Source organism: Silene latifolia, chromosome 4 (genome assembly GCF_048544455.1).
Source record: "Silene latifolia isolate original U9 population chromosome 4, ASM4854445v1, whole genome shotgun sequence".
NCBI classification, from domain to species: Eukaryota; Viridiplantae; Streptophyta; class Magnoliopsida; order Caryophyllales; family Caryophyllaceae; genus Silene; species Silene latifolia.
Window position 1 is genome coordinate 62902466 of NC_133529.1, and position 17476 is coordinate 62919941.

General features: G+C 34.5%; 1 long non-coding RNA gene across 1 annotated transcript; it reads right to left on the reverse strand.

Moving 5' to 3' along the window:
- Nucleotides 1–5256: 5256 nt before the first annotated feature.
- On the reverse strand, nucleotides 5257–7097 carry LOC141652263 (uncharacterized). Its single transcript, XR_012547086.1, has 3 exons — nucleotides 6903–7097; nucleotides 6454–6585; nucleotides 5257–6080 (listed from the first exon to the last, which is right to left on the reverse strand). It is a non-coding gene; the product is annotated as an uncharacterized LOC141652263 (long non-coding RNA).
- Between the last annotated feature and the right edge of the window lie 10379 nt (nucleotides 7098–17476).

Genomic DNA, 17476 nt, shown 5'->3' on the forward strand with positions numbered 1-17476 from the left:
ACCGAAGATTCTCTACGACCATAAATAGTGTCAAGATTCCCAATGTTACCATTGGTGTGGTATGGAGGGAGTATATAATAAGAATACTACTGATGTATGTTCGTTATTTAAAAATTCAGCTTAAAAATTAAAAACTAAATAACTTATTGTTAAACTACTAAATTTGAGTAGAAAAGAAGATGATATAACAATTCAATATATAATTATATAATTGTGAAATCACCAAAATCAAAAGTATAATACAAATAAATTCACTATTGTGGAGGTAATAATACAAACTCTAATAAGAGCTATCTAAGACAATATTTAAGAGACTCAAAAGATTTTAGGTTGATATTTAAGTTCCAAGGATAACTCATATTTATAATCATAGGATCACCCCACATTATGTTAATCTTTCTATGTGAGACAATTCTACTATTTATAATAATAGGATCAGCACACCTTATGTTAATCTTTCGATGTGGGATAATTCTACTATTTATCCTACGATGACCACACCTTATGGTAATTTTCCGATGTGGGACAATTTTACTATTAATACGTAGTATGTTCACCACATCATCATTCTCATTAAATTGAATTAATCAATATTAATTTTAGGCTTATTAATTATGGAGATCATGCATACTTATTGTTACATACAAACTCAAATAAGAGCTATATATCTAAGACAATATTTAAGAGACTCGAAAAATTTTGGGTTGATATTTAAGTTCAAAGGATGACTCATATATATAATCATAGGATCATCACACCTTAACTTCTTTTTTCTTTTTTTGTGTGCAAATGATATGAAATTCATACTCTAATAACTTCATTTTTTTAATCCCAAATCTAGTTATATAATTTTTTTTACGATAGTTTTTTATCAATGAAATGTAAAATGTTTTTATATAAAAATTACAAACATGACTTGGATATATAATATAGGAAATATATATTATAATAATTAAAAATATCCACTTTATTTTTTATATCATATTGTGGAGATATGATACAAACTTTTAAGAGCTTTTTAGGACAATACTTAAGAGACTCAAAAGATTTGGGTTAATACTTAAGTTTTAAGGATGCCTCCTATTTATAATCATAGGATTAACTCACTTTGTTATTCTTTTGATGTGGGACAATTCTATTATTTATACGTAATATATTCTCCACACCTACATTATTTTTCAATGTGGGATATATGATGTATTAAGAACTAAGAGGTACACTATCTTTAGTATGTGTAAATGATATAAAACTTATACTCTAATGATTGCATTTTTTTATCCCGAATCTAATTATATTATTTTTATAATTTTTTTAACAATATTTTGTTGTCAAATGAAATGCAAAAGTTTTTATATAAAAATTGAAAATATCACTTGAATATAATTTAGGAAATATATATATATTATAATAATTAAAAGATTCTCCACTTTATTTTTTACATCAAATATTATGTTTTATGATACTTTCCTAAATTGATTTTTGATGATGTGGACGCTCTAGAATCGCTCGAAAAAAGCCTCTTTTATAAATATACTAGTTTGGATGCCCGTGCGTTGCAACGGGATAATTAACTTAATAACAAAAAAATGGTTATAAGGTCTTAATATTTACATCTTATGTCTAATCATTTATTTAGATATGATAAAAAGTAAAAATATCTTATTTAAGAGACGCAAAAGATGTTGGGTTGATACCTAAGTTTCAATGATGCCTCATATTTATAATCATAAGACCACCACATCTTATGTTAATCTTTCGATGTGAGACAATTCTATTATTTTTATATAATCCTACATTATTTTTCAATGTGGGACATATAACATACTAAGAAGTACACAATTTTATATAAGTACAAATTATATGAAATCTATACGCTAATGATAGCATTTTTACCCCGAATCAAATTATGTTATTTTCATAATTTTCTTAACGATATTTTTTTGTCAAATGAAATGTAAAAGTTTTTATATAAAAATTAGAAACATCACTTGAATATAATATAGGAAATAAATATTATAATAATTGAAAGATTTTCCACTTTATTTTTTACATCAAAAAATATTATTTATGATACTTTCCTAAATTAATTTTTAGGATCACCCCACCTTATGATAATTTTATGATGTGAAACAATTCAAATATTTATATGTAGTATATTTACCACACCTACATTATTTTTCAATGTGGGACAAATAACACACGAAAAAGTACACCATCTTTTTTGCACCTATTTTGATATCTAACCCGATTTAATAATGAGAAAATACTATACTATCTATTTATATTCGTACATTTTTTTTTCCATTTTTTGTCATAATTAAAATATGTACAAATGATATGATTTAAATTTCATTTTTTTTCCTAACACGACTTTTAATATGTAATTAAGGGAGCAATAAAATGTATAAACAAATGCAAAATATTTTCTTTTTCTGGTGCGATTTTGATTAATGGTTAAAAATTATGATGTGTTTTAGCTACTCGAATGTAATGAGGCATAATAATTACCTATATTTTAAAGTTAAAAAGATTTGATTCTACTATTTATCAAAGTAAAATAGCTCATTATTGATTTGTTTGTGGATTCAAGATCTTTTTATGCAACACTTGATTGTATTATAATTCATAAATTTTCTATTTTAGTGCAGAGATTATCATTATATATGACACATTAATAACCAATTTATGTATATTTAGCACCCATTTTATTTTTTAATTATGATTTTGTCTTAAATAAAGTTATTATACTATCGATGTCTTAAATAAACATTATAATATCACTAATATAGTAATATATAATCGCTTTTATAAATATCTATGTGATTAATATTTGTATGGTATTGTTTTAATTAAGGTTTGCCGTTAATACAATTTCTTATAAGAATTCTCTAAGATAATATTTAAGCGATTCAAAAGACTTTGGGTTCATAGCCCTAAGTTTCAAATATGACTCCTATTTATAATCATGTGATACGTCACCTCATGATAATCTTCTAATGTGGGACAATTCAACTATTTATATGTAGTATATTTATCACACCTACATTATTTTTCAATGTGGGACAAACAATATACTTATAAATACACCATCTTTTTCGCACCTAATTCGACATCTGACCTAGTTTAATAATAATAAGAAATACTATACTATTTATTAATATTCGTATAATACATTTTTTTTAACTTCTTATCATAATTAAAATATGTGCAAATAATATGATACTATATTCCAATGCTAGCATTTATTTACCACGAATCTAATTATATAATTTTTTAAAAAAGAAATTATGTTACTTTTTTGCTAAATGAGATGTATAAGTTTTTATATAAAAATTATAAACATCACTTGGACATAATATAAAATATATATATATATATATATATATATATATATATATATATATATATATATATATATATATATATATATATCATACCGTGGAGATAATGATATAAACTCTTAAGAACTCTCCAAGACAATGCTTAAGAGACTCAGAAGGTTTTTGGTTGGTATTTAGGTTATAAGGATGCCTTCTATTTATAATCATATGATCACCCACCTTATGCTAAACTTTCGAGGTGGGACAATTCTATTATTTATACGTAATATATTCACCACACCAACATATTTTTCAATGTGGGACAAACAACATACTTAGAAATACACCATCTTTTTCGCGCATAATTCAACATCTAACCCGGGTTAATAATAATGAGCAAATACTATATTTCTTCAATTCAAGACCAAATACAACATTCCTTTTTTTACACTATTCATGAACGAATAGAATCTTTACGATTACTTGCAATATGTAAGACAAAATATGGTCACATGAGATCTTATTTGATTCATCTATAAAGTAAAATGAGAATATCAAAATTTTAAATTTTTTTATAATTTAAATTTAAATATATTTACGATGTAATTTGTATATTGGCAAGTGTATAAATGAAAATATTTTATTTGGTCTTGAATGGAGGGAGTACTATTTATTAATATTCGTACGTTTGTTTTTAATTTTTTATCATAAATAAAAATATATGCAAATAATATGATACTATATTCTAATGCTGGCATTTCTTTTACCAAGAATCTATTATAATATAGTTTTCATAATTTTTTTTTATAATATTTTTTGGGCAGATGAGATGTATAAGTTTTATATAAAGATTATAAACATCACTTGAATATAATATATAACATAGAAAATATAATAGAAAATATATATATATTTATATATCATACTCTGAAGATAATGATATAAACTCTTAAGAGCTCTCCAAAACAATATTAAGAGACTCAAAAGGTTTTTTGGTTGGTATGTAGGTTCCAATTATGACTCCTATTTATAATCATAGGATCACTCACCTCATGTTAATCTTTCAATGTGGGACAATTATATAACTTATACGTATTATAATCACCACACTAACATTGTTTTTGAATGTGGGACATATAACATATTAAGAATTGCACCATCTTTAATATGTGCAAATCATATGAAATCTATACTCTAATGAAAGCATTTTTTACCACGAATCTAATTATATTATCTTCATAATTTTTATAACGACATTTTTTTGCCAAATGAAATGTCAAAGTTTTTATATAAAAATTAGAAACTTCTCATGAATATAAAATAGGAAATATAGATATTATAATAATTAAAAGATTCTCCACTTTACTTTTTATGTGGAAAATATTATTTATGAAACTTTCCTAAATTAATTTTTGATGATGTGGACGCTCTAGAATCGCTCGAAAAAACTCTCTTTTATGTATATATATAGATTTAGATTCCGGCTAAAATTGTTTGTTTACCTTTTTTTATTCTTTGTAAAAATTATTTAATTTAAATGTAAACAAATGGATGATATAGAGGCCATGGAGAATAAGTTAACTTGTATCAAAGGCAAACATTATCACTGTGTGCGGAGAAATTTAACAAAATTTACTATATGTATATTTGTATTCAATCGGGTTCTATTTATGGTAAAAGTGCTGAAGAGGCACATGCTTTTTCGACTTGCTCTTCTTCTAATGCTTATTTGTACTACTCGTGTCACGATATGCAACCAAATCCAAGACACTCTTAAGCCACAGCTTTTGCAGCAATGGCACCTCTCGCAACTTGCGCCATCTTAGCAGCTGATTAAGACGGACATCAAATTTGAAACAATTGGAAACATTTTAGATGACTTTGTGTTACTTATAACTAAATAAGAGGAGAATAAGTAAACAATCATTGCATTTAGAACCTTATTTCCAAAAAGAATTTACAAAAGCATTGACTCATAAGAAGTTACAACTTTGAAGCTTTACTCTTATCTCTTAAACTGGAAAGCAAAAAATAAATCTCAAGTCAAGAGCACTCGAGGAGTTAAACGACCGTAAATATAACCGTAACCCCATGAACTCCAAAACCCAATGTTACAAACCTACAAACATTAAGCACAAATTATAGACTAAGACGGTCTCATACAGTGAGACGGTACGGTCGATATTAATAAGAAAACTATTAATTTAATGCTAAGAAATAAGTTTTCTTTATACACAATGGAACGGTCTCACCGGTCTAAGACCGTCTCACACAATAACTCCTGAACTTAGAGAAGATCCAACTTAAAAGACTTTACCACGGTTGGAATACAAAGTACAAACTCTAAAAAGAAGTATCATTCTGGACAGAAATTTAAGCTTCAACTGATTTGATGTAGTTAGATGTGTGCTTAAAAGAGTTTAAGACATATTCTCAAACACTACTCATCCTCTTCCTTAATAATAAAGGTCCAATTTGATGGCCACTATATTCACATTTCCCCCCAACACCCTCAACCAATCACCGTGTATTTGACATGGCCAGTTGAAGAGCCATTCACAACCCTTCTAGACTTAAGTAGATCGTCTCAAAACTGGTGGTGTTGCATTGTCCGTGGAGATTTGAGGAGGCTGACCCATGACATGGTCATCATACAAACTGCGCAACTGTGACTTCAAAGACGGGTATGCATTGAAAATCATTGGCAAGATTATCAATAGATGTAGCCTGCAGCTCGTTCTGAGGTCGTAATATGAATAGCTGTAATCAGTTTGTAAAGGATGGTTATAGAATTATCACTATAGTACTTCACATTCCCTCACAAACCCATGTCCAATAGTTTCATGAAAATAGGAGGCAAACCCAGCAATTTACAGGATAACAATAAAAACAACTGACAGAGATAAAACTGTTGCATCGCGCCAACTCGCTAAGTGCTCAAACTATCTATAATGCAATGTTTTGGCCAAATGTCTGCATTCCATATTTTAATAACTAAAAGAAAACCATGACAAAGAATAGGATCAAAACACAAATACAATAAATAATGGATAGACAATAAATTCTAAGTTGATTGATGGTGAGCAAATGATTGTGACGGAAAGAGTAAACTAATATTGAAGACGGTAATTACCTCTTCTCTGAGAAAAGAGGGGTGGGCCTCCCATTCTTTGCACAAAAAACTCATATTGATTCTGAATAGCATCCTCTTTCTTTTGAGTTTGCAAAAATTGACCTAAACCATTGCTCTTCATAGTCATATACCCTAACACAATTCATCATCATCATCAACATCATTTATACTGAACATTATGAATAAATATAATTAAAGAAAGTCAAGCACAACCTATCAAAAATGAACAAAAAGACAGTTTAAAAAAGCAATTATCAACATCATCACCAAATATACTCCCTTCGTTGTTGCGAATTCCATACATTTGATAAAATACATATCCATATATTGAACAAAGGCATGGAACTAAATAAAAAACAAAGCTAAACAAAAATTGAAGCATGGCCCATTGAAAATGAAGAAAATCCAGTTTAAATGAATGAAAAAAATGCAAACTTGTGAAGGCAAACCTGGTGTATAAGTTGGTGATAAGATGAACAAAAGTTTCAGTGAATTGAAACTTTTACCTACCACCAGATGATAAATGGAGCTCTTCGACACTTCATAGTCAAAACATTTACATCTCTTGACCGACCAATCTCCATCTTCATCCCTGAAATTTGTCGTGATTGCAACCACAAATCAATTAACCGCTACAAAATTATCAATATCCGCAATTAGGACATATAATCCCTCTTCAATGTCGACAAATTATCAGGTTTGGCAACCCAAATAAATCTCCCTTTTCCCTCTCACTTTCGATCCAATACGGTATAGTTAATATGCATAGATCCTTAATTGCAAGTTAACATGATAATAATTAACTTCCCTCGTCTTCTCTCACAAGTCACAAACCCACCTACCATCGCCAGAGGTCAGCAACGCCGCCCACGGGATGCCTGTCTTCGGTCCGTCTGGGTTTGGAGCTTGAACAACCCTAGTCGCAGGAGATAAATCTGAACCGCACGGGGAAACCACCTACTATGACACCATATTTTTAGGCGCAGAAAAAATCGTCGGAGAATAAACACTAATAATTACAGGAGTATGAAGGTTTGCGGCGGTAACCATTGATCGGAAATCGTCGCTAAGAAGACCATAAATATGTCGCCATGGTTTGATATTAATGGAGAGTAGAAATTAATTGGTGGTGACGATGTAGATAGAGGAGCGGAGAATAGGTTGTTGGGTATTGAAGTTTTGTTTTAATGATGGATATGATATTGATAAATTGTCATGGAAGTGTAAAAGTGACCACACCTGTTTCTTGGAAATTGAAGGTTTGTGTTGTGACTTGTGACTTACTGTATACAAATGAAAAAAGTTGGAAATGTACTTTACTATTGTGGTACAGTATTGGGAAATGGTAAAATGTTGGAAATGTACTTTACTATTTAATTGGACGTCAGATTTAATTGGAGTTTTTTTTTTTTTTGTGTGTGTGTGTGTGCTGATGTGGCCATATTGCAAAATCGTGATTGGCTCAAACAAAACTGATTTTGTGAGGTTGAATGTGAGGGCTGCATTACCTTAATTCTCAAAGGAGATTGTGCCACCTCAGCGATTTTACAAGATTCTTTTATATATATAATGATCGTGTATACCAATGAGAGTTGGGACAATTAAATGACGGGTTTGACTTTTATATACACGCGGACCATCACTAATTTAAACTCGGGTTGAGTTGTTTACGTTTCGTTACAAGACTTGCATCTACGACAATAGACCTTAATAATTGAGACGGTTACCTTTGACAAGTTATTTTTATTTTAAGACGGTAACCTAATCTTTCTCTTAACCTCCTTAATCTTACAAAACTTATTTATGCTAATTATATTAATTATGTTTAAATTTGTGTTCCATAAGTTTGTTTGATATTAAAAATGAATTTGAAACATTATATCACTAAATTTATTTATATCTTGTGATAATACGTATTCACTAGCGTATTTGTTAAATGAATTAATAATTTAATTATTTATGACACACTTTATAATTTGCTCATTAACTTGATAAATATATAAATCACAATTTACATTATTGTTTACTATACATTTTCTTTATTCATTAAGTATTATGCATTTTCCATATTCGTTAAGTTTAAATGATAATAATGACCTTAAGAGCGAAATATTAAAATACAATGTTTATTATTTTATGCCATGACATGTTTATTGTTATTTGATGCTTTATTGTTGACTTGTAAATTTTATATGGCTATTATAATCTGAATTCTATTCATGTTATATATGTCATTCCCAAAATTATAATGATTATAATTATGAAATGTTGGAATAAATATCCTTTAAGGATGATAATGAACTTTAAGACAAAGTTATTATATTCTGACGATCCGTGTTGTGACACCGTCACACGAGGTAAGAAATGAAATGTGATAGTTATGTGTAGTTACATTGGCGACTGTGCTATAATGATACTTAGGAGTCTTAGTATACGGGATAGCTCAAGAGGTGTTCTTTATGGGGCCTTCAAGTATAGAACAACCAACTTCTTGATGGATTTGTCTAATGAGAAGTGTCGATCGGCGTACGAAGGACACAGGATGTAGCACCGGATAGGCCGGGTACAGTCGCTGGTGTTCCGAGAGTAGCGAGTGTTTGGCCATTCATAGACAGGGACTTAATCAGTCTCGTACTTCCTTTAGATATCACCAACACTATGCTTGATGCTAGTGTGCACATTCGCGATCTTTATGGCCGGGTGTGCGAGGTGCCGTGACTTGTGGGCTATCAAGTCACTTGCAGTTCACTCCTTTATGCTATCAGATAAGTAAGTTGATTTATACTAAGGAGTCCGGCCCTGCCAAGCCCTCTGGTGTGAGATGTAAACCATCTTAGGATTGGCACGGTCTACGAGTATGGTGGATAATTGTATATGTCAGGTGAGATGCAAGCCGGGCATGTATAGTTATACACTACGGAGCCACGACTCGTGTGTATATTGGATGCTTATGTGAAAAATGATTTTTAAAATCAAATGGCTACCACAAGGTTTTATTTTATTATCGTTCTATTCACTCATATAATTAAACAAACTAAAATATGAGATTTAAGTGCTATGTGTATATGTGACTCTTGTTTACGCATTATTGATCTAATTCGCATACCTGCTTTTGAATTATTAGGGATGTTAATAGAACGGTTAGGTTGCTCGCGCTCAGCGTGTTGTTGTTATATTTTTCAGGCACCAAGTTGATTAGGAGATGACACCTTTATGGGCACTATGGGAATCCAAGAGAGATTTTAATATTGTCTAAGTAGTTGTTTTGTAATTTGTATAACAACTAATTTAATTAGCCATGTATAAGTGATCCATAGCGATCCGGATTTGGCATAATTGTTTATTAGACTTAGTTAATTTTCCGCCATTAGTTTAATTAAGTCTTGTAAAAATCCGGGTTGTTACAGCCACTGAAGATTTGAATGAAGCTTGGACTAGGTTCAAGAAGTTGGTTCGCTCTGTACCTCACCATGGTTTCCAACGATGGTTCTTATGCACCCAATTTTACAATAATGGGTTGTATGATGATCAAAGAGTCGTGTTGGATAATGCAGCCAAAGGGAGATTTTGGAAAAATGTTGAAGATGATAAGGGATGGCGTCTTATTGAGCAAATGGCCATTCATATAGCTGAATATGGGAATCCCAGAGGAGGCAGACGAGTAAACGGATCCTTTGTGGCTGAAGTGGAAAGTCCTAGTGGAAGGTTTGATAATACGGAGATTCTACAAATTTCGGGTGCACATGAGCAGGTTCATGCTATGATTAAGCAAGAGGTAATTTGTGGTAGATGCGGTACAGAAGGACACGATCCTATTACTTGTAGGGCGGATGTGGAGTGAGTTCGTGCTTACCAACAATTCAAGCAAGGAGTTCCGTTCTCTAAACTTTATAAAGATTTGACCATGCCAAGTACCTCTAGTCTTGCTAATCCGATGCCACAACAAGTCGATTCACCTTCTACAAATGTAGAAATTGCGGAGTTGAAGTCCTTGGTGCTATCTTTAGCACTTCTACTTGAAAGAAAGTCGGACAAAGCTGAAAACTCTATAGAAAAGTTGCAAGACCAAGTCGCGCAACTTACATCCGAGCAATTAAGTCAAGTGAATCGCTCACCTCATTGTGATCCGATAAATGCAATCAATCTCCGAAGTGGTCTTACCTATAATGGACCGAAAATGTCGGAAAATGATGATATAATTGTTGACGAAATTTCGGAAACTGTTTTGGAGGAATTAATTGAAGATGTCCCTGCTGAGCATCGTCTATCTACTCCATCGAGTGATTCTTCTTCTCAATCGAGTAGTTTGCCCACCGAAAACCTTCGATCGAGTAACCCAGGCTTTCGATCGAATTGTGCCCAATATGATGTTCTCGATCGAGAGGTATGCATTCCTCAATCGAGTGATTCACCTGAAGAAAATGCTCGATCGAGTAGAAATAGTACTCGATCGAGTACTTGTACCAGCGGAGATACTGTTTCAAAGCTTAATCCCGCTGATGTGTCGTCTTCCCCTGCTGCGGAGACGCCACGTTTAGACAAAGGTAAAGAGAAAGTCGGAGACCCGCTTATTGTTACCAGAATTCCTTATCCGGGACTTCTGAAAGATGCTAAGGTCGAGCGACAGTACGGTACATTCGTGGATGTGGTCAAGAATCTTCAGGTGACCGTTCCTTTTACTGAACTAATTACCCAGGTACCTACTTATGCAAAATTTATGAAAGATATTTTAACGCGTAAGAGAGAGCTTAGTGAATTCGAGATTGTTGCATTTATAGAAGAGTCTCGTAATTTAATTCTCAATAAAGCTCCACCTAAAATGAAAGACCCGGGTAGTTTCTCTATTACCTGTACCATAGGAAATGAAGTGATAAATAAGGCTCTCTGTGATTTAGGAGTCAGTGTCAGTATCATGTCTTACTCTGTCTGCAAGAAACTTAATATAGGTCACCTTAAATTGACTAATATCACCTTACATATGGCTGATAGATCAGTTGGACGACCCTTAGGTATCCTAGAAGACGTGCCTGTTAAAGTAGCCAAGTTCTTTATACCAGTGGACTTCATTGTCTTAGTTTGCCTGGTACACTTGCTCGCCCAATGATAGAGGATACTTTTTATTCAGTTGATATCGTTGACGAGTCTGTTTATGAGTTCTGGTTGGATTCCTTGATAAGGATCCACTGGAAGCTTTGATGTTGTTAGATGAGTGTGCAAATAACCTAGATAACAATGACGTTGTGTTGGATTTGCTTGAAGCTGCGATAGATGAGCGTGAACTCACCAACGCTGAAGGAGAGAGAGTGGAAAAATTGGTAAATACTCTTTGCGCTATGGAGGTAAAGGTACCCGAGCGTAAGCCTCTTCTTTCTCATCTTAAATATGCATTTTTAGATGATACAGAGTAATATCCAGTCATTGTTAGTGCCAAATTGGACGATGATCAGTTGACCGCTTTGTTAGCTGACCTTAAGAAAAACAGGCAGGCAATGGGTTATTCATTGGATGACATTAAGGGCATTAGTCCTGACATTTGTATGCACAGAATTCAGCTAGAGGAAGATCACAAGCCTTGCAGACAGGGTCAGCGCAGGTTGAATCAGAAGATGCAGGATGTTGTGATGAATGAGGTAATGAAGCTACTCGATGCAGGTATTATCTACTCTGTTGGTCATTCTAAATGGGTGAGTCCACTTCAGGTAGTTCCTAAGAAAGGAGGAACTACTGTGGTTAAGAATGATAAAAATGAATTAATACCCACTAGAGTAGTAACTGGTTGGCGGATGTACATAGACTACAGACAGCTGAATGCCGCCACAAAGAAAGATCATTTTCCCCTTCCTTTCATTGATCAGATGGTAAAAAGGTTAGTCTCTAATAAGTTTTTCTGTTATTTAGATGGATACTCAGGGTTCTTTCAGATCCATATTCATCCGGATGATCAGGAAAAGAATACTTTTACTTGTCCTCAGGGTGTTTTTGCTTATCGTAGAATGCATTTTGGTTTATGTAATGCCCCTGCTACCTTTCAAAGGTGCATGATGGGGATATTTTCTGAGTATATAGAGTCTAATATGGAGGTCTTTATGGACGATTTTAGCGTCTATGGAAGTGAATTTGATAATTGTCTGTCTAACCTTGATAAAGTGTTGCAGCGCTGCATTAAGGTTAATCTTGTGCTTAACTGGGAGAAGTGCCACTTTATTGTCTGTCTAACCTTGACAAGTGTTGCAGTGCTCCATACCTATCTTAATAACATCAAGATCAAACAAGATAAATAAAACCCAAGATCAAAAACAAATCCATAAATATAATTAACAATCATAGTCGAAAAAAATACCTTTTGATTCGACGACAAGCTTTGAATTCCCTTGTGAAACCTTGTGGGTCATCAAACTCAGTGTTTGTGAGAGTGAATATGATGGAAAAAGGTGAAGGTGTGTGTGGTTGAGGAAAGAGCAGAGGAATGAGTGGTACGAACTCAAATATTTTTTTTATGTAATTAGTATTATTGAACTCAGGAGTGAAAAAAAAAGGCCCAATAGATATGAGCAGCACATTTTTTTTATTGGACTGAATCTTGAAGTAGAGTGGAAAGGCTAAGACAGATTAGCATTATTGGACAGCAACAACTGATATGACTCTTAATTTCGCACATTTAGTCCCCTAATTGAACCTACTTTGCATACTAATATAGCATTTCATGGCCATTTTATCTGTCAATTCCTTCCTATTTTGCTTTCCTAGTGCATTCTATATGTCTTATAGGAAAAGAGATAATGAGGCGGAATTCCAGTCTCTCCCGCATATTCGGAAGCTTGTTGACGATCTTGGATGGACTAGTATGAAGAGGAGGCAAGAACGATGACCAAAGAAGTAAGAATAAAGAGTATATATAAGGATCGTAGGCTTATAAGCAAGAAGATGGAACCCTGTCACCAGGATCCGTGCGTCCCAAGCTCTGGACGAGTGGTTTCAGCAGGATCCGAGCGTCCCTTGACCAAGCCGCGTATCTCAGCAGGTGATCCGAGCGTCCTTCAGACAATCCGAGCGGATTCCTTTACGGGATTAGCCGTGCTTCAACCCAAGACGCACGGATCTCCCTAGGAGTTGCTACATGATCCGCGCATTTCCCTCGGGACTTGCAAAGCTCTATTCAATACTTAGCATTGTTATTGACTAATCTACCCTTGCTTAACCTAATAATGTACCACTATATATACTCCTTTTGTAATAACCAAGTGGAGAGCCCTCTGAGTGGAGGCAAACCTTCCTTAGATTAGATTAGAAGTAGATTAGAATAGATTAATCTCAATCATTCCACAAAATTACACATTAATCTTTCCTTAATTATTGTTCAAGTTTATTATTGGGTAATTGAAGATTATTGGGTTATTATTGATGAATTGACAACTCTTCATCAATCAATCAAGTTTTCTTCTATTATTATTTCCTTTCCAATTATTCATCTTAAGTTTGGTATAATCTCTTTACTCTTTACTCTTTATTGTTTATTTTCTCACTCTCTTATCATGTTTATACTTGTTGTGATGATTGACACCATTGATAACATGATAAGTGAGTAGTTACTTAACAAGGATTAGTGGGGGATTAGGGGAGTTAATCATGGGATAGATTTATGCTTAATGAGTTCATATGAATGCTTGCTTATTGTTCTTCAACTTATGCACATGTCATGTTTGATGAAATGCTAGACTATGAAACCTTGCATTTTTTTACCCATCTCTTATCTTTTCAATGAGGCTTGTAAGACATAAACCAACTAGAGCCTAATTAGACAATGTATAAAGTTGAATAGGGAAAACCCAAGTCGACCTGTAGGTGTTGTAAAGTCTTAATCGACTCGGCTCCGAGACGTAAGTTTCCCTAGGATTTGGTTTATCATGCATGTAGTTTAACAGGAAGAATTAAGTCGACTTGTAGGTGTTGTACAGTCACAAATGACTCGGCTCCAGGACCCAAATCTTCTTATGAATTATTTGACATGAACTAGCTTATTTCCAACAATAATAAATTGCTTGCTTCTATATAACTCATTTATGCTATCTTACCATGATTCCCTTATGACCCCATGACATCCTAGGATCCTTTATTAATTGTTTACATCTTTAATTGCTTTATTGCTTGTTTTACTTTACTGCTTTCATTAGTTTAGAATACAACTACAAACCCAATCAATTGTGACAACCCTTAGAACGACTACGATTAGATTGAACAATTCGAGTACCCCCGTCCTGTGGATCGACCCCGACTTGCTTGCTATGCTAGTAGTTGTGTATTTGAATCGTTCTTTTGTCTAGTTTTAGTTGTGCTTCTTCTTGAGGAACCTTGGTTCCTTGGGAATTTCGTTTCTTGTGCTTTAACCTTGAGGAACTCGTTCCTCAAGGTTCGTTCTTACCGTTTTATTGTAGTTTCCATGTTTGTAGTTGAATCTTTGTCTTAGCTATGATGATGGCCCAAGGCTTGGTACATGGAGTATGTGGTGGACCTTTTGAGTATGACTACAATGGGTATAGGGAGTTTGAGGAGCAAGTCAACACAACCCTACCTTACTACTCATACAATGAAAATCCTAACAACTACCCCAACTTTTCCTACCAAAACTCCCACACCCATTATCCACAACAACTACCCTCCCAATACCCACTTCATAATGAATTCCAAATGCCACAATATGAGCACTTTCACACCCACCCACAACAAGAAGATGAGCATGAATTTGACATTCAAAATGTGGTTCTCCAAATGATGGGAGACCAACAAAATTTCTTCAAACAAGTGCTAGAGGAGAGCCAAAATAGGGACAATGTTCTCCAAAGCATTGTTACCCATGGTGAGAAGTTGGCAATTCAAATTGCCCAAATGAAGGAAGCCCAAGCAACTACTCCTCACCATTCCTTAGACATTGATCATGAATGCGAGTTTGAAGGAGTTACCTTTGATGAGAAGTAGGAGGAGCCAATATCCTTGAGCTCTTGTGAGTATGAAAGTGTTATATATGATGAAGAAGATATGAGGTTGAGTAAGCCAAATACTCTTAGCCATAGAGAGTATAAGGGTGTGTCTTTTGATGTGAATGTTGAGGTGTTGGAGAAAGTGTTAATGAAGAGGAGTGAAGCCCCCATTTATGATTCATATGAAGATAGCCATGATGGCAAGATTGTGGAAAAAGCTTATGAGGAACATGTGTCTTGCAAGGACTTTTGGAATGAAGGAGAGGAATGGACTTGTGAGATTGCCTCACTTGAGGAGCCCATCCTTGAGAAATTTGAGGTATGCTTCCATGAAGAAAATGAATGTCTCTTTCCTATTACCTATGAAGACCATTTCGTACCCACCATGGAACCTATGATTGTTGGAGATGATATGGTGGACCTTCTCCAAAAAAAAGGCAAATCGTCATATAAAAGGTACTTGGTGGAAAAGCTCAAGAACAAAGTTGCAAATGAGCTTACTTGTGGAGATTTGGCACCCACAATCTCAATTCCTAAGGTATCCGGTCATCAATGTTATGAGAATTCTCCTTCTACTTTGGAAGAATTGACAAATCCAAATGCTATCATCACCACCGAAATTGGAGGAGAAGGTGGTAAGTGGAAGTCTCCGGACGAAAATAAGCCACACTTCATACCTCGTGTTAACAAGAATCATGGGCTTGTTGGTTTGAACCATTGCAAAGGCTCAAGTGCCAAGGGCAAGGTGAAAAAGAAAGTGAATGATAAGCTCCCTTGGCCAAGCTTCATATTAAATTAGAACAAACCGTATTCATGCTTGTTTGAGGCTTGTTCACAAGCCTTTGACCTTCTTCTAAGAGCCTTGAGCTCTGTGGACAATGAATTTCAACAATTCAAACTAGTTTGGTGGAGTCCTATCTCAAACCACCATTTGTAATATATACCTTCCCACAATTTTGCATTGTACAATATTGTATATACTTTTAGATTACTTGCATTCTCTTACATGAGAGTTGTGAGGGAGGGCTACTTACCCATTCTTTGAGCATAGTTTCAGAAATTGATAAGAAGGAATCACAAAAAGGGTGCAAGGGAAAGAATTCAAATGAATTCTTTGAAGGATTGACGAGGCGCAGCTCAAGACGCTCCTCCTGGCAACAAGCCGCTCGTCCTGAGCCGTGCTGCAGGCTAAAAAGATAACTGTCACAAAATCCGCTCGGATTATTACCAGGACGCTCATCCCGACCAAAATCCGCTCGTACCCACAACAGGACGCTCGTCCTGGACATGGCACTCAACAACATTTTACCCTGGAAGAGAATCTGAGCAGACTCTCAAGAGGACGCGCGTACCAGACAAAAATCCGCTCGTCCTAGCACTAAGCCGCTCGTCCCCACCTGAATGCAAAACACAAAGACAAATTGTTTGAGAATCCGTGCGTCTCCTGAGCAGGACGCTCGAGCAGCAACCTCGGGACGCTCGGATCGACAGTGGGACGCTCGGATGACAACGGTAATTGACTGGGTTGCTAAAATATCCGCCCGAGCCCAGCCCACATCCGCTCGTCTCACACCCCTTATTTGTTATAAACACCCCCCCCCCCCACCCACCACCATCCCTATTTTCCTTATCTTATCTACTCAAAATCACATCTCATCATCCACAAACAATCCCCATCACAAAAATCAAGAAAAACCCTAACAATCACATCAAGAAAATGATGAATCTAAGAAGCAAGAGCAAGAAATCAACTGAGGCCGCACCTAAACGTCGCAGGGGTGCTACTTCACCCGCCTCACGGGAGGCAAGAGGCCGAGAAAATGTAGTGATACACGGTGTTACACAACTCGAGTATTTCCCCGAGGTACTCTTCACCACCGATGACCACCGCCAACGATTTGAGCAATTGCTAGGTAAGGACTATGAGCCTACTCAATTTATTGATATTGATGCATTAGAAATACTTGGCATAAGGCATCAAACGGAGATGCTTTTCAATGGTTTGGGTCTTGGGAAGATGTTCTATGCCCATGAGGACACTTACTTGA